Source organism: Callospermophilus lateralis, chromosome 18 (assembly GCF_048772815.1).
Source record: "Callospermophilus lateralis isolate mCalLat2 chromosome 18, mCalLat2.hap1, whole genome shotgun sequence".
NCBI classification, from domain to species: Eukaryota; Metazoa; Chordata; class Mammalia; order Rodentia; family Sciuridae; genus Callospermophilus; species Callospermophilus lateralis.
The window spans coordinates 20798483-20817073 of record NC_135322.1 but is presented as its reverse complement, the minus strand read 5'-3'; positions in this window follow the sequence as shown (position 1 = coordinate 20817073).

Genomic DNA, 18591 nt, shown 5'->3' with positions numbered 1-18591 from the left:
TTCTTGATATAATGGGGGAGAAAACTATTGCATGATTTGGCAAAGTGAGGCGGATTGCTCTTGATTGTGGAATAAATTGACATGAACCTGGAAACCACCCGACTGCAACATGAAAACTCTCCATTTATCCCTCCAGCCTGTGCTTTCCTGTTTTGAAGTTCTGGCCTTGCATTACAGCCCCGAGTGCAAAGGAAGAGCGCTATCACCCCAATTATGGATGTAAAGAAGGAAGAGAAACTTGAGTTTTAAATGTCTTTTTTTCAGTTGCTCTCTTAATATGACTTTCCACCTGGAAAGTTCTAACTCATTTGTCACTTCCAGGTGAACTTCTGAAAAAGGCATCAGTGCCCAAGCTAAGGATAAGAGAAGACCAGTTGTTTTGAGAAGACCAGTTTGCTTGCCCTGGGGGTCACCTGCAGGCTCCTCCGTCTCCCCGGGAGAACACAGGGAGGGTTCAACAAATTCTCATGCAGGGGGCAACAGCCAGTTAGGAAGGCAGGCAGCAAAAGTTTCCTTGCTGCTCATCTTGCCCCAAGGAAGCATGCCTTAGAGGCAGAGGCAGAATCTAGAAACTTCCAAACTAGGATAGGAGGGTCTCATTTGTGATACTAGGGAGGCTTCCACTATTCACCCAGAGAAGTGGGGGAGGAATAAGCTAAAAGTGTCTGAGTGAATAGAGCTCAGAGCAGATGGAGAAATGGATATTCAATCAGATAGCCCATGTTATGTCCTTGAGAAAGACTTCAAGGGCAAACTACCCTCTCTGTACGTGGGTTTGTTCTATATAAAAAAAAAAAAAATGGGTCTTGGGGCTGAGGTTGTGACTCAGTGGTAGAGCGCTTGCCTAGTATGTGTGAGGCACTATGTTCAATCCCTGGCACTACATAAAAATAAAAACAAATAAAATAAAGGTATTGTGTCCACCTACCACTAAATATATATATATTTTATGAAATGAGTTTGACATCTTTTGCCTCCCACTTGAACAGGACTTCTGAGGATGAAGGAAAACAAAAAACTCTTTTGGCATTAAGTTTATGTTTACATATGCAAAAATGAAAGAACAAGGATGCTTATCTGGGTTATTCATAACTGAGTCAAGTCTAATAGACTTGAAAACAAATATACTCAGATATTTCAATGATGGAACAAAGAGTCCTCAAATAATTCAGGCACAAGCAGGTGGATATCAGGAGTGATTTTTCTTGGCATTTTCTTTTTCCTCATTTACCCAGACAAATACTTCCCAGGATACGGTGTAGATGGAGCCCGAGGTGACTGGAGCAAATAGGACTCAGGCATCTGAGTCCTGAAAATCTGCAAAGAGAGTGCTGAGCTTGTAGCATTGGTGACCACTGGAATTGTTGGCCCGACCTTCTGACAACAGAAATCATGGGATTATAATCATTCCCAATTGCTGGTATTCCTAAATTCTATACTCCAAACTGCCTAAGATCCTAAACTATAGTCATTTAACAATACCTCTCACTCCCTTGCATTTTGGTTTGCTTTCTTAAATGGAAGAGAAGTAACAGAGACCCAACAAGTTCATTTTAAAAAGATCTAGGAGACCAAGTGTCCTTTTGGTGAGTTTTCCATTTGAACAGACTGGTATCGCCTTCCTTCCTCTCAACAGGGTTTCCTGAGCCCTACTCGTTGGTATTGATTGCATCTCTGTTGGAGATGCAAAGGGCGCCCTGTCACTGAAGTTTAGCTACGGCCAGGCTGGAGGAAGAGGAGACCTCTGGGCACATATCTTAGGTTGGGTTCCCAGAAGCATAACGGAGGTGAAGATTCTTATGCAAGTGAGATATGTGAGGGAGTGCTTCCCATGAAACCTCCAGAGGAAAGAGCAAGCTGGGTAAAGCAGGGGCAGAAGCCAGATGAGGATATGAATTCAGACTGCAGTCTCAGCCTCTGTATTAGTTAGGGTTCCCAGGGACATAGAACCAATGTCTAGACATAGATATAAGAAAGGGAATTTATTGGGGGAATTGGCTCACATGATTATGGAGGCCAAGAAGTCCCCAAACAGGTCATTTACAAGCTGGAGACCCTGGTATGCTGGTAGCATGGTTCAGTCCAAGTCCAAAAGACTGAGAACCCTGGGTGTGGGTGGGCACTGGTGCAAGTTCTAAAGTCTAAAGGTCAGAAAGCCTAGAGTTTTGGTATCCAAGGGCAGAAGAAGAATGTATCGCAGCTCTGAGGGAGAGAGGGAAAGATTTTCCTTTCCTCTGTTTTTCTTCTACCCGGAACCCAGGCACAATTGGGATCGATCTTCTCCACTTCGTTCACTTAGACTCACATGTCAGTCTCTGGGTCAAGGATATATCCCAAAATAATGATGTACCAGTTCTTTAGGTATTCCTTAATCCATTCAAGTTCACGTGTCTCAAATTATCTATCACAGACCCCATGGGGAACGTTGGAGGATTCACTGTGCCAAGAGTTATTCCACCTTTAGGCAAGGGAGCTGGCTTTCCTATTCCTGCATTGGTCTGTCATTAGCTGGGGGTCACCCCCAGGGGAAGAGGGCTAATTTCCAGGTATTTCCAAGGGAGGTAACTTCTAAGGGTTGAAATCAATTTCCAGGAGAAGTATTTCTTATCACTCCCCAACACCCACAGCAGCCAGAAGTGTGTACCACAGTCTGGCAAAGGTGATCCAGGCAGGCACAGCTGTCCAAGAGAAAGCTCATCATATCATTTTCCCCACTAAGCTGAGATCTATATTCCAGATCATGAAGACTAGAAAACTCACCAAGCTCCAGTGAGTTTTCAAACCCATCAAAAGATAAACATGCTAAATAATAGTGGTTGGGGAGGAAGAAAAGCTGATGTCTTTGCACTCACATCTTAAGAGAGGAAAGGGTCAAAGTTGAAAGCAGCCAAGGGGTGGTTTTGCCTTAATCCCTTGATGTGACAATATTCCACTTAAGTAGCTGCTGTCACATTCGATGAGAAAATATGTGTAAAGCATTTTACACACTGTCTGGCACATAGTAACCACTCAATAAATGTTAGGTTGTTATTATTACCATTTTCCTAAGTGGTGAGGTCAAACCAATTAGCTGAGTTTTTCTTTTTAATGAAAACTCTGATGAGATAATCATTGCAAGGTAGGGAGGCTTTGAAACCCCTGTTAACTGGGATGATTAAATTGCACTTGATGAAGCTGTGGCAGTGACAGCATATAGATTTTCTAACACTCCAGCACCGACAGAGTTGTGGTGGCTGCTATTGTTAGGAAGGATTCTGAGGCTGAATCCAGGCTTGGAGGCAACAGTTTACTGATGAAGTAGTTGTGTCTACCATGCATACTAGAGAACAGCTGTGCCCAAAAGTGTGATATGTACACCCCTGTCCTTTGGAATAATTGGAATTCATGGATTTTTCAAGAAAGCAGGTTACAAGAACTTCTTCCCTTCTTTAGCAGCAAAGGTAAGGCTTTTCATTTTGCAGAGATGAGAGAAACAAGAAGTTCCCAGAATGTATCAGATGCAAACATATTGCTTCAGCAGTGCCTGGATTCTCCTAAGAAGAAACAGAAAGAAGAAAGGAAAAGGAGGAGATGGAGAAAAGAGAAAAACAAATACAAAAAACCTCTGTGACTTGCAACATAACAACAAGTCTGAAAAGATTGATATCCAGAATATTTGTGTGTAGATATAGTAATAACCCCAAACAAATAAGAAAAAGACAAAATCCCAATAGATCAGCAAAGGCTAAGACTTCTTGGATGAAACTCAATCATCAAAAAAATAAAAGCTATTCAATTTCACCATGATAATTGAATGAAACAATATTCTATTCTCTAAACTGGGAAAGCATTTGAATCTGATGATATACAGGTTTGAGAGGGTATGGAGAATGGATGGGGGTACACATCTTACAAGCCCTTAGGAGACTAAATTGGCAATATTGGTACAACCTATGCACCCCCTGGCATTTCTGGGCATACACTCTAGAAAAACCATGTGCAGAGATTTACATGGAAAAATGCTTGGTGCAGAAATGACAAATGCTAGATCTAACAAACTGCCCACCAACAGGGAAAGGGCATATCGTGTTGTATACATCATTCACCTCTGAAAAGCAGGGAAGTGCCCACATCTTATGTATGTAGAGAGCAAGAACAGTGAGGGCTAAGCCCCCTATCCCCACCAAAAGCATAAGGTTTCCAGGTAAATACAAAAAAATGTACCCGGAACACTACACATCCACAGATTGTGGATTATATGTAATTTCCAGGTGGGGGTTGGGATGCAGAGGGTGTTATGATTTGGATGTGTGGTGTCCCCCAAATGCTCATGGTATGAGACAATAAAAGAAGGTTCAGAGAAGAAATGATTGGGTTATGAGAGCCTTAACCCAATCAGTGAATTAATCACCTGATGGGATTAATTTAGTGGTAACTGAAGGCAGGTGAGATGTGGCTGGAGGAGGTGGGTCATTGGGGGTGTGGCTTTGGGGTATAAGTTGTGTCTGGAAAGTGGAGATCTCTCTCTCTGCTTTCTGATCATCATGTGAGCTGCTTCCCTCTGCCACACGCTTCCGCCATGATGTCCTGCCTCACCTCGAGACCCAAGGAATGGAGCCTGCTGTCTTTGATTTGAGACCTGTAAATAAACATTTCCCCCTCTGCACTTGGTCTGGCTGGTCTTTCAGTCACAGCAATGAAAAAGCTGACTAAAACAGAGGGTCAAAGACCCTCTTAGTCTTATCTATGCTTTAATATTTATAATTAAGAATACACTTATGGATGCTCTGAGTAATTAACAGCTTATTTAAAAGAGAATCCTGGTTTCTGGTCAGACCAGGCAGGTCGCAGACTGAGGTCAGCTGGACGGCACAACATGGCCGCTGTCTGTCCCCACGCAGCCTGGTGGTTGTTTACTGACCACACTCACCGTAGGTAGAGCTCCTTAGGAGTTTGTTTACCCAGGAAGGACAGCCTGCTGCTTTCCTGCTGGAGATTGCTTGAAGTCATGTTTATACAGACCAAGATGAAGGGTGGACGGCCGCTCTTCCCCTAGATAGGGAGCACAGTGCTGGTTCCTGAGTGGCACGGCCTTTCAAAGGCTTCTGGGCAGGTTTCTGCCATCTCTGGTGCCTTGGGAGGACAGTGAGCAGCAGAATGAGTCTTTTCCTGGAGCCCCTGCTCTCCTGGTCTTTGGTGCTGGATGATGATCCCCACCATTCAAACCCTACTGTGGATGAAAGAGTGGGTGATCAATAACTGCTCAGAGGGCTTCCTGCTAGAGACCCCTGAGATGGGGCTTCTGTCTAGATCCCCTTTACCTCTACAGCTGCATCTCTAGTTGTATGTGTGGTGGGGGTGGGGAGGTCTGGCTCACACCCCAGGCTCCTCCCAACTGGCCAGTCTTCTCTCTAGGTCCAGCTTTGCATCAGCACCTAGAGGGGGCTCCACACACTGACTCTCCTATATGCTCCTTACTCACTGGTGAGAAATCTTCTCTACTTCCTTCCTCAAGGCCGAGATGTGGTCCCTGGAGAGCTCTGGCTGGGGGTGGAGAGGAGATGTGCTGTAGTGGTTTTCTCCTATTCACTTTCTCCTTCCTTGAGCCAGCACCCCCTCTCATCATTTCCTTGGTCAGCATCCGTGCTTTGCAGAGCCCCTGAGCAGATTTCCTGTCCCCAGCATCGCCCCCTTCCACCCACTCCCTGCACAGCAGGTAGGAGGTTCTGTTTCCAGGGAGAGGTGACAGATACAGAATGCTCTTGCCATCATTATTAACAATTAAACTATGAAATGCAGATGCTCCTCCACATACAATGGGATTACATCCTGAGATCCCCATTGTAGACTGAAACTATCAGAAGTGGAAAATGCAGCTAATAAAACCTAATCTACCAAACACTGAAGCATAGCCTAGCCCACCTGATTGTGCTTGGTGGCGTCCTTACATTAACCTTCACTGGGGCATAATCACCTGCACCACAAAGGTGAATATCTCACGCATTTTTTTAAATACCTACATCCAAAACCCACTGGCAACACAGTCACTGTAGAGTGTGGAGTGTTTATTCTCCTGCTTATGTGTCCAACTAGGACCACATGGCTTGCTGTTACTGTCCAGCATCATGAAAGAGCATTGTACCACAAATCACTAGTCTGGAAAAAGATCAAAAATCAAAATTCAAACTATTGGTTCTACCAAATGCCTATCATTTTGGCACAATTGTAACATCGAAAATCACATCTACCTCTCTCTATTACTGAGTATCTATCTCTATTGCTGAGAGTATAGGATACAGAATGAGTCAGGACCAACTCTGGTTAGCACATGTTACCTGCTGTTCTGTCCCCTGCCAGGGGCTTCCTGTAGGTGGAAGACACTTCAGGCAGCATGAATGGCTCAGACCTGGAACATCTCAGCTCAGTTCTAAGATCAACCACTTAAAATCTTGAGGTGATTGAATGAATGTCCTGAGTACCTGAACCCTCATTTTCTGTTTTGTCTTGTGAGGCACATCCTAACTGTGTCTATTTTACTTGTTATTATGGTTTGGATGTGAGATGCCCCTCAAAAGCTCACATGTGAGACAATGAATGAAGTTTCAGAGGCAAATGAATGATTGGATTGTAGAAGCCTTAACCCAATCAGTGAATTAATCCCCTGATAGGGATTACCTGAGTGGTAACTGAAGTGGTAGGGTGTGGCTGGAGGAGATGGAGACTGTTTGGCTTTGGGGTAGGCAGTGTGTTTCTGGAGAGAGGAGTTCTCTGCTTTCTGATCAGGATGTGAGCGGCTTTGCTCGGCCACACTCTGGGCCATGAGGTTCAGCCTCACCTGGAGCCCTGAGGAATGGAGCCGGCCTTCTATGGACTAAGACCTCCGAAACTCTGAGCCCTTAAATAAACCTTTTCTCCTCTACAATTGTTCTGGCCAGATCTTTTAACCATAGCAGTGAAAAAGGTGACTAAAACACCTGTCTTCGGGGCTATATGAGAGTGGGATGTGTCCTACAAGAGAAAGGGCTTTTGCAATTTAGAAGACCTGTGTCAAGGAAGTCACATGACCTTAGGCTGGTGCATGTTTTCCGAAGCCCCTGATCAGGCTCAGTCAACAAATCGCCTGACCAGCAAAGATTTCCCGGGCTAGGAATAATTCCTCTAGACTGGAGGGGTGCAGAGAAGGACCCAATCCAGTCCTTTGGTGGTTTTCAGTCCAGCACAGGGGATGGAAATAGAAGTTGAAGAACCGAGTGGCAAGTGCGATTCGGGGCAGAAATGAAAGGTGTTCTGGGAGAACTGCTGCCCATTTAGCTGGGAGGAGAGGCTCCTGCCCCAACAGATGAGCTGTATGTGCAAACCCACAGAAGGCCGAAGGGGCACAGCTTTTTCAAGGTGCATTTCAGAGGGGGGTATTGCGGATGTGAGAGGATACAGTTGGAGCCCACCCCATGTCCCCTCAGCACTCAGAGCTCACAAGCAGATGGATTCCTGCTGCCAGCTCTGCAGCCCAGGAGCCTGCCGGCCTGCAGGTGAGGCAGCCCAGAAGTGCCAGGGAGCTAACACCCCGGAGAGCAGCCCTTTCCCAAAAGTATCTTCCCCCACCCTTGACTGGGCCTTGCTGGGGCCGTTCTGCACAGAATCCCAGTGAACCTCGGCGTGTGGAGTTCCCCAGAGCAGTAATGTGTTCGTGAACACATTCTACATTAGCTGTCTTCCCTTCCCCATCTCACTGAAGTGTCTTCTGGGATTATCTCCTAAAAAATAACTCCCACTAGTGAGTCTTTGGCTAGGGACTGGGTTTCTCAAAGAACCTACCTAACCCAAGATAAGCTGTGTTGTGAAAAACCTGATTTGGCTTCAACACTCACCATGCACGTGTTCCATCATTCAGGAAAAGTTCCTGAACTTCTGTCGATCTGTTTTGGCTATAACTGCTGACAGGTCAATGGAGCAAATGTCAGGCTGAAGGCCCTGCCCCTCCCCAGCCCTTTCCCAGTCTCCCCAGCACACCCACACCCCTTGTTTACCAAATGTTCAATTTTGGTTATGTTACTATAAAAAATCAAGCAGCTGGCAATTCCAACTTGATTAGCAGGTCTCCAGTTTTGATTAGAAAATTACTGCGGTAATCAAGGTTAATTCTCATTGCAAGGCTCAGCAATAGATTTTATATTTTGCAGGGAAATGGTTTTCCTGCCTGGGATGGAGAACAGTTCTTTAAAGGAACCCAAAGATAGGAAAGAAAGGAGGTGAATCCTAGCAATACTGAGAATCTGTATGATTCCTGTCTGTCCTACCCTCAATGGGCCCTGTCCTGGGGTCAAGGAGATTGGGCAAGGCCTCTTGAGAAATGCCAGTCCCCAGCTCCAGGGCTTTCTATGCATCTTTGAGAAATAAGGGGAACACTCCTTGCTGGAACAGAGAGCCACAAGGCTCAGGTCAGAAATCCCAGCTGCTGGGGATCAGGAGGTCGGTGCTCAAGGTCCAAGGTGACTTTTGGTTGACTGCTATCTTTAAATACCTCAGAGGAATGTAAGGAAGACTGTCTGCTGTCAGCACTGGTTTGGAGGCAGCCCCTTCACGCCCAACCCTGGGGGAAGTCTGCTTCATCAGGGAATGAATGGCAGCTACAGAAGAGACCAGGAATTCTAAGACACTCATTCAGGCTGGAGGGAAAGCTCTTGGGATGGTGGAACTGGATTTCATTTCTGTTCCCAGGTCTTGTATTTGGGTCATGGACATAGTAGAATTCAGGTGTCTTGTGCCACAGATTGAGAGAAAGGACCAGAGAGAAGGAAAGCAGCCCAGGCACACCCAGGGTCTTTCTGCAAGCTCATTCCACCACCTGTAACTCCCTGAACTGCAGTCACTACACATCAGCTCTGAATACTTGGCACCTAGGAGGTGACAGTTGTTTTGAGTGTCTCTTCGTGGGGTGGACACTATCAGTCTATAGAATTCACCCAGAACTCTGTAAGCGGGAAAGGTGAGCGGCAGCGAAGGTTACCCACAATGCCGGATACGCCTGCTCCATCCCACCCTCTAAGTCTCAGGTTGTTCAGCTTCCCACCCCGTCTCCCAGGCATCTGTTCACTTCCACGTCCTAAGTGTCCTCTACCAACACACACAGCTGAAAGTAAAGATGAAGCAAGTTCACGCTGCAGATTCGACCTCATTGTTCCCTGCAGGCAACAGGAACTGCTCTGTGCCCTGGGGGAACTTTCTCCAGGGCCACTTGGTAGAAAGAGAAGCAAATTAAACCTATCCTGCTTGAATTGGCACCTTGTATTCTGAGAATTCAGGAAAGAACTTCCTTCTTCTGTGGTCTCTCCTTCCCAGATTCTCCTCCCCAATTTCTTGAGGCTCCAAAGCTTATCAGCACAAAGTGGGTGGGCGAGGTGGACAGTGGGTAGGAGGAGCTGGGGCAAGTACTCACTCCTCTTTGGAAATGAGATCAGGGGCTGAAATCTCAGTATGGGGCTACCTACCCATGAGCAGGTGCTCATTCTAGGGGAAGGACAACAGGTATCCAAACCACATTCTAAAAATGCTTTGTTAAGACAGAAAGTAAAAGGGGCTTCCTCCTTCAACTACAGCACCTCCGTGCCTTGAGACCCCTTAGAATTCTCAGGCAAGAGCTCTCCGTATTCATCTCTGTGCTTTTTGCAGCCACATAAACCCACCTATTCTTCAAGCTGCCTTTTGTCGACAGTGTTCTGATGCACTCCTTTGTACTAAAGAATAAGGTCCCATGAAAACAGAGAGAGAGCTCTGAGGTAAGGACCAGAACCCAGAAAGGGATGGCAACCTTTGCAGGATTCCTTGCCTAGGAGAGATTCAGTTCTCATGTTTGTTTGGATGATGGGATCAAGAGAATCGTCTAGGGACAACTGTAGCTTAGGAAGGGGTTTCAGAGTTGACTCCTCCCTCTGAGCCAGAATCTTTTCTGGACTCAAACCCCATCCAGGCATCTATAGAAGACCCATCACTTCTCAGTTGTGCCACCTTCAGCAAGACACAGACTTTTTTTTTTTAAACTTTTGTGTCTCGGTTTCCTCATCTGTAAAATGGGCAATAGGTAAAATCAGGCTGTGTAAGGATGAGTGATAAAATACATGTAAAAGGTTTTAATCTTTTACAAGAACTTCCTCATAAGCATCAGTTCTCCAACAGGGCAGCCCCAAGGTACAGTCTACCCTTGCATCATGTTTGCTGATGAGCATCAGCAAGTGAGATGGATGCTCACAGAGTCAAGGTGGCACAGCAAGGGTGGTGGGAGGTTTGTCCACTGGGGTCAAGAATGGAACAATCCACTTTGTATGCCTTTATTATTATTCCACTGTTAATTTTGATGTTGATTATTGGCTTAGAGGAGAAATTCCTTATTATGCTAAGTGAGTATTTTCTCGTTTCACTCAGGAGTGAACCTTCCTAGATTTCCATTTTACCTGTAATTCAGTTAAAAACACATTGGCTACCATATCCCAAAATGGCTTTAACCCAGGTGTACTTTGAATTTCTTTTACCATCATTCATAATATATCATTATGAGTCTTGGTATTTTTTTTTTATCCCCAAGACCCCTCCTCCTGTACCCATTAGGTTCCCTTTCCCCCTCCCCTCTTTACCATTCCTTTTGTTTTAGCCTAAAACCACCAGATTGGAGAGAGAGGCAAGGGAAAGAGAATTGTCTTGGAAAGGAAGACATCTTGGGTGTAGACCACTACCTTCCCTGTGGGCCGATTCATGGATTCTTCTTCAAACCCCAAATTCTAGTATTAGGAAAACATAATTAGACTGAAGTGTGTTTTGGAGACTCAATTTTACAAATTTGCAATCATGTTATATATGAGGTTTTTCCTCTGAAGAGGATTATCAAAAGCACCATCATGAGGATGTCAGGTGAGGGTTGTCATCCTGCAGGCGAGAGTTGAACCAGAACATCTGATTCCAAAGCTATTGTTTGGCATTGTCTCCCTATTAGTGATTGCAGTTGATGTCATTTTGCCAAAAAGAAATTATAAGCAAAATGGATGTTTTGGGTCAGAGTGTGGCAAGGAATATATAGCTGCATTTCCTTCAATAAATCTGCCCTCTTCTGCCTGGACAAAGACATACAACCCACTGTGATTGACGTTTTCCCCACTAAATTATGCTATGTGTCTTTCTAGAAGAAGTGTCTCCATTCCAAAATTAGCTAACCATCAACATAACATAAAATAACTTGAACACGGTGTCATTTCACAAAGATATTGATTCATGCGGACTTACTGGATTAATAACTGGTTTCCCATAAAAGGAGTAGTCACTATGTCTTTGGTCGACAGAAAAAAATATACACTTTAGAACAATATATATTGGTACATTTAAGCCTGATTGCAAAGCTCAAATAAACAGAACAGTTTTCAGGGGCAACATTGCAAATGAAAAGAGAGGTGACACAATGCCACATACAAATGGATCCGGGGGTGATGGAAAGCTAATAAAAAAAGACAACTATTTATTTATTTGGGGCATTTTATTTTACTCTATTGGATTACACAAAGCTCTAATTTTTCACCGCAGTCAATCTGTATAAAAGTTCAACTGATTGAAGCATATATTTAATTCCCAAATGCCTTTTCTTTCAACCCCTACTTCTTCAGAGTTGGACAACCTTTGGTGTCCTGAGCAGCAAAGAGGTTTGGCTTATGTTGGAGCAACCAGACCAGTGGAGACACATAAAGGTAATGGGTGATTTACTCAGTTCCTCGTGACAGCCAATCCACTCTTTCCTCCTCGAAGACCGGATTTGCCAATACGTTGAGAAAATATGTTTCTTCCCATTTTTTTTTTTCAGAATGTGTTTTCTTCAATGAAGTTCCATGGTAACCAAGTAATTGAAATTAACCTTCCTAGTTACTCATCTAACAAATTATCCCATAGCATCTAGAATGAATTTCAAACTCCTTAACAGACACCAGAGTTTCCACGGGTTTTGGTTCAGCTTGCTGTTCTAAGCTCATCTCTTTCTACCCTTCTCCTTGCCAACAGCCCGGGTAGGCTCTGTGGGTCTCTTGAGAGTCGATGTTCATGCCCATCACTGCCTCTCTGGTTCACATTACCAGATTCTTCTCTTTGGTCTTTGTTCCTCAATGACACCTTCCCTGACCATCTAGTTTTCTTGAAAAATATCTCACTCTCCACTTCCCAGTTTTATCTCATGATAGCATTTTAACACCAGCATCTCCTCCCCCTGGAATATAAACCCTCTGAGAAAAGGCAGAGGTGTTATTGGTGGTGTTGATGGCTGTGCAACCCACAGCCCAGGACACCCCAACACAGAAGGCACTCAATAACTAAATGGATACATTTCCGGGAGAAAGATTCAGGAACAGAAAGTTACCATTTTGGTTCAGTTCCAATTTTCTGTCATGTCTCTGTAGGATAATTGTCTTCTTTGTATCTCAGTTTTTCCTCCCCATAAATAAGAAGAGAGGTGTTCGTCTGCTGCCCAGAAATGGTACACAGGGTAACTCATTGCAAAACAAAACAAAGCAAAATAAAGCTATCTGTTCATTTATTTGTTTTTAAGGTACTTGTACGGATTCTTCACAATAGAATTAAGAGGTAAGAGTCTGATCAACATAGAAAACCATCTGTGGCTGTGAGGCTACTTCCCATTGAGGAATGAAAGCCCATTCAGCTCCCAGGCATCCTTTCGGAAATGGCCATTTGAGATTTTTAGGGCTCCAACAACTAGTTTTCCAATTTTTCTTCCACCGTTGAAACAGATCACCGTTTCTGCGCTTGAATACCAGATTAAGTAGTTGTATTAAAAATGAATATTTTAAAGCACTAACATCACGCACCATGAGATGGCCACCTGAGGAGAGGCATGTGGGAATCAGACCCAGAAGGGACTGCAGATACGTGGGTCCCATTTGATGTTTACTTCTGGGCAAAAAGCGGATTGAGTGAGTTGGCAGGTAGAGTAGCTCAACAGTTCAACCACTTCTTTCTATCTCTGGCCCCCCATCCTCGCCAAGTGAGTGTGGGTGTGTTTGCATCAAAGCCCACAGTGGGGATTCCCCTGTAGCTTCAGGCTGCTCCAGATTATTTGTAGCTGGATTTATTGCTTTTCTGGAGAGTGGAGTTGACAGTTAATGGACATCCAACTACCTGGGAGGATTTGCTAGCTGTGGTCCCATCTGGAGGTGGTGGAGGGAATGCTGCCTTGGATAGCTGTCTCCAGGTGAGAGAAGAGGCCGTGGGCAAGACCTCAGGGCTCTAGGAACAGACTGGAACCTCCTCTGTCCGCCAAGGCTGGAAAAGCCTTGCCCAGCGCAGGTACTTATGGGCTTCCCAGATGATCCAAACCTGGACTATCTAATGCAGCTGTACAGTAGGGCATAATGTCTCTCTAATCTGTAGGACCTAGCCAGGTGTGGTGGCGCATCCCTGTAATCCCAGAGGCTCGGGAGCCTGAGGCAGGAGGATTGCGAGTTCAAAGGCAGCCTCAGAAAAAGCGAGGTGCTAAGCAACTCAGTGAGACCTTGTCTCTAAATAAAATACAAATAGGGTTGGGGATGTGGCTCAGTGGTTGAGTGCCCCTGAGTTCAATCCCCTTTACTACTACTACTACTACTACTACTACTACTACTACTAGTAATAACAACAACAACAATAATAAGGAACGAGTGAAGCATAGGGCTGGGTCGAGTGGCCCTGAGTTCAATCCCCTGTACTAACCTCTGCGCCCCCCAAAAAGAATACTCTAATCTGTAGAACCTGGAAATACTATTGTAAAATTGGGACCAAAGAGCCCCTATTGCTACCTCCTGCCTTTGGATTTCAGAAATGTGAAATCCAGTATTTACTACATAGGCCCCTTTTCTGGCTCCTTACCACGCTCACCTTGCAGGTCAGTGGCACAAGAAGCCCGGAGCTGGCACCTTTGACTGCCATTTACTTTACATAGCCTTTGCCTGTGGACCATTTTCAGATGGTGAAACCAAGTGTGATCAGTGAATGAAGACCTTTTAGGAAGATCAGATGCACAGCCCTGAAACCTCATTTGCAAGTGGCAAAGTCAGGAAGTCAGTTTCAATCCAGCCTGTGTTTACAGAGAAGGAGAGCAGGGAGAGAGGAGGAGAGGGTCTCTGGGAGGACCAAGTCCCAGGAAGGTCATCTCAGCAGTCATCCTCCGCAGCCCACTGGGGCTGTCTTGAGAACCATCTCTCCAATTTTTCGACCCCTTGCTTCCTTGATTGTCCCCAACCGCCACCCCGCAGTGATTTTGTGATTTCCATTCCAACCTTCCTGAAGATAAAAGACACCGTAGGCGGGATCCATGAATAAAAGTCGTTATTTATCGATGCTGGTTTTGGGGAACATTTTTCCTTCTGATTCATGAAGTACTTTTCTACATTCGAAAAGCAGTTCATAAATCGTTCAGCCCCAGCAGAAATTAATAATAATGAATCCATTTACATAAAATAGTCTTATCCTGCCAGGTGCTGATGATATTTGAAGCTAGAATCTCTTTGGGAAGCTGGATGGCATATGTGTTTGATTCCCACCCCCGTATCAGACCCCACCGTTTCCTTTTTGTGGGTTTAACCAAGAGTTTAATTATTTGCTGTCCAGTCTTGAGCACTGGGAGATGGTATTTGAGAAACTGGGAAAAATAAATAAGAATCGATGAAAGAAAATAAAAATAAAACAGATCAATGAAAGAAGGATATTTCAGCGTCTTAAGGAGATGGTTATTAGCCACGTTAGGATCTCATCTCTGGTCAAATTAAACATTTGAGTAGTTCAAAATGAAAGTCAAGTCAGTGGTTTGATTCATCATGAATTATATTTTCCAAAGTGTAAGCCAAGAGCACAAATTCTGTTATACGTAGCTCTGATGCGGAAAAAGAATCCTGGGATCAAATGAAATGACATTTATTCTTTCAAGAAAGGGTCTACTTATGCGTTGTTGTGGGATTGAAAAAATTGTACACCCACTCTGGAAAGAAGCATGGAGATTCCTCAAAAAATCAGGAATGGACCTACCATATGATCCAGCTATCCCATTCCTCGAAATCTATCCAAAGGTTTTAAAATTAACATACTACAGCGACACAGCCATAGAGCAGCACAACTCACAATAGATAAGCTATGGAATCAACCTGGGTACCCCTCAACCGATGAACAGGTAAAGAAAATGTATATGGACACATGGAATGTCACTCAGCTATAAAGAATGACATTCTTACTGGGTAAATGGTAAATGGGTTGATCTGGAGACTATCCTGCTAAGTGAAATAAGCAATCCCCCCGCAAATCAAAGGGCGAATGTTTTCTCTGATATGTAGAAGCTAATAAAAAAATGGGGTCAGGGGGAGGATAGAAGTAAGATCCGAGGAATAAACAAAGGGGAACGAAAGGAAAGGAGGTGAGATGGGATAGGGAGAGTCCAGTGGGTGAACCTGACCTAAGTTTCCCGTGGACACATATGAATACACCACAGTGAATCTCACCTACACATACATCCACAAGACACTAATTGACGGGAAAAACAAACAAACAAACAACCACAAACAATTATAAGTCAATAGCAAAAATGTCAGTAGAGGGAAGGGGGAGGGAAAGGGGAAATACTGGGGACTGAATTTAAACAAATTATATGCCCTGCTTTGATAATTATGCCATAGTATATTCTAGCACCATGTAAAACTAAAGAGAACCAATAGAATCAGGAAAAAAATATGAACTTACATAACACCCAGTCAAGCCAACCTAGATAAGGGACCTGCCGACGGTGGAGGTGCGAACTCAGCAGAGGGGAGAGAGTTTGGCAGGAATTCTTTGCTATGTTGTGCTTGAGTTTCGCCTCCTGGGGAATAGAGGGCTATTCTTCAATCTATAGAACTGTTTTTATCCCTGGTCTATATATAATCCCTTTCTTATTTTGGATACAGTTGGCCCTGCATATCTCCGGATTACACATCTCCAGATTCAACCCCCGGTGGATCAAAAATATTAGAAAGAATTTTCAGAAAGCGCCAAAAAGCAAAAATTTTGAATTTGCTATGTGCTCTGCTGAATCCTCAGAAATGAAGCGACGTGTAGGCATTTTATTAGGTATTATAAGTAATCTAGAGATGATTTAAAGTGTATGGAAGGATACGTGTGGGATACATGCAAATAATGCGGCATTTTACATGAGGGATTTGAGTGTTCAGGGACTTTGATGTCGGTTGGGGGGTCCTGCCCTAATCCCCTTGAGGACACGGAGGGGAGATGTGTCTCCTCTATCCCCTCCCACTACTCTGATTCCTAGAGGAACCTGCCGAGTTTCGTTTAATGAGTATTTTTGCTTTGTTGGCCTGTATTTTTAATTTACATAAATGGTACCGTGTTATTGACCTCATTGTCTAGCTTTTTTTTTTTTCCTTATTTCTTTCCTTGGAGCAGCATGATTTCACAGGCACCCGCTTTATTGCTCTGTAAGCACACAATCTGCTGCTTCTGGTCCTACACAGTACTTCCTGCTGCCCACCCATTCTCTCGGGGAGGACACCCAGGCCACTCCACTCTCTATCACTGTAGGCTCTGCAACAGAGGAGTATCCCCGCTGACAGGTTTGAGCACTTCTGTGGAATACGTGGCCAGCAGCAGGGCTGCTGGGTCCTAGCAGATGCTGGTATTAAATTTGACTAGATGGTGCCAAATGCTTCAGGGTGACTGGACGCTCCAGCCTACATTCCCACCAGCAGTGACCAGAGTCCCATGTCCCTAACAACACATAGCGTTATCCAGCTGTCTATTTTGCCAGTTAAAGGCATGAAATATGATCTCATTTTAATGGTGTCTTTCTAATTGCCAATAAATGTGAATATCTCTTTATATGCTTATTAATTAGCTTTCTTAATCTCTTTTTTGTAAATTGTCTATTTATAGCCTTTGTACCTCTTTTTCCTTTGGGGGATTCTACTCTCTTTCTTTTGGATTTGTAGGAATTCCTTAGTCTTCGATACTACAAAGACCTCCTCTCTTTCCAGCATTGTCTATTAACAGTGCAAAGTGTCTTTGATTGAATAGGAATTCTCATTTTTACCCCAATATTTGGGTGATTCTTTGGTAGGCAGGCTTCAAGACATCTCCTGATGACTCCTGCCTCCCAGTAGTTGTGATGTTCCCTCAACTCAAGGGTGGGCTGAACTTACAACTTGCTCCTAACCAGTGAAATGTGACAAAGATGATTAGACGACAAAATATTGGATTCCTGACCCTTCCGGCTTGCACACTTTGGTGAGGCAGTTTACCATGTGGGGTAGGCTCATGTGACAAGGATCTGATGCAGCCAACAGCCATCAAGGAGCTGAGGTCCTCAGTCCAACAGCCTGTGGGGAACTGAGTTTCACCAAGAATGACGTTGAGTTTGGAAGTCGATCTTTCCCCAGTCAAGTCTGGAGATGACTGAGGTTCTGGTGGACATCATGTGGGAGAACCATCGAATTGGAAGTGCTAGCGGAGGCCGGTGGGACTCCTGGCTCACAGAAAGAACCATGCATATTGTTTTAAGCCTTTGAGTTTTGAGATAGCCAGGTGACGTGGCACACACCTGTAATCCCAGCGGCTCGGGAGGCTGAGGAAGGAGGATATTGAGTTCAAAGCCAGCCTCAGCAAAAGTGAGGCACTAAGCAAATCAGTGAGACTCTGTCTCTAAATAGAATACAAAATAGAGCTGGAGATGTGGTTCAGTTGTTGAGTGCCCCTGACTTCAATCCAATCGCCAGAAGAAGTTTTGGGTTAATTTGTCATTTAGTCATGCATAACTCAAACCAGTTCTAAAGTTAGAGTTTTGATAATTAAACAAATATTTACCTGTCTAGATTTCATCCGTACTGGTGGTGTTCCGAAGAGATCTAGCTTTAATTTTCAACAGAATTTTCTTGAATTCTAAACCTGGATTTTCTTGAATTCTAAACAATTTTCTTGAATTCTAAAGGCATTGCTGATGTCATTATTTGCTACTGTGAAATCTCAAAGGCCCACCTGGATGATGTCCAAACTTGTCTTACAATGGATCTTTTTCAACAGATCATTTTGAGTTCCTAGGAACTTATCTGGAACATAGACCGCAGGCAAAGGTTTAGATAGTCTCTAAAGTCTCCTTTGAGAGTCTGGCCTCTTTATAAGCAGACGAGCCCATTTCCATGCCTGACCTTACTGCTGACTAGCTATGCTCTATTGAGGGGGTTTGCTTCCTTTTCTGTCCTCAGTCTGCAAAGTGAGGACTGTCACAGTAGGAACTTACCTGGACAGACTTGGGCGGGGCCTGATGGCTGCCTTTCCTCTGTCACATCCTGAACGGGCCTTCACCATCCCACTGTGTTCCCAGGGACCTCTAGATCTCTCAGGCAAGATCAGATCTGTGAAAACAACTTAAATATCTCACAATGGCCTCTGGTCTTTATTAATAGCCCAGTGCATTTTGCCAGCAAATTCGCTTTTTAATTTTCAAGTCTCTCTGTGTTAAGGGAAGAAATGTGGTGTGTGTGTGTGATTCTGACTCACCCAGCCAGCTTTTGAAGTCATTCCTCCCCGAGAGGAAGTTCCATGTGATGGGCAGAGACA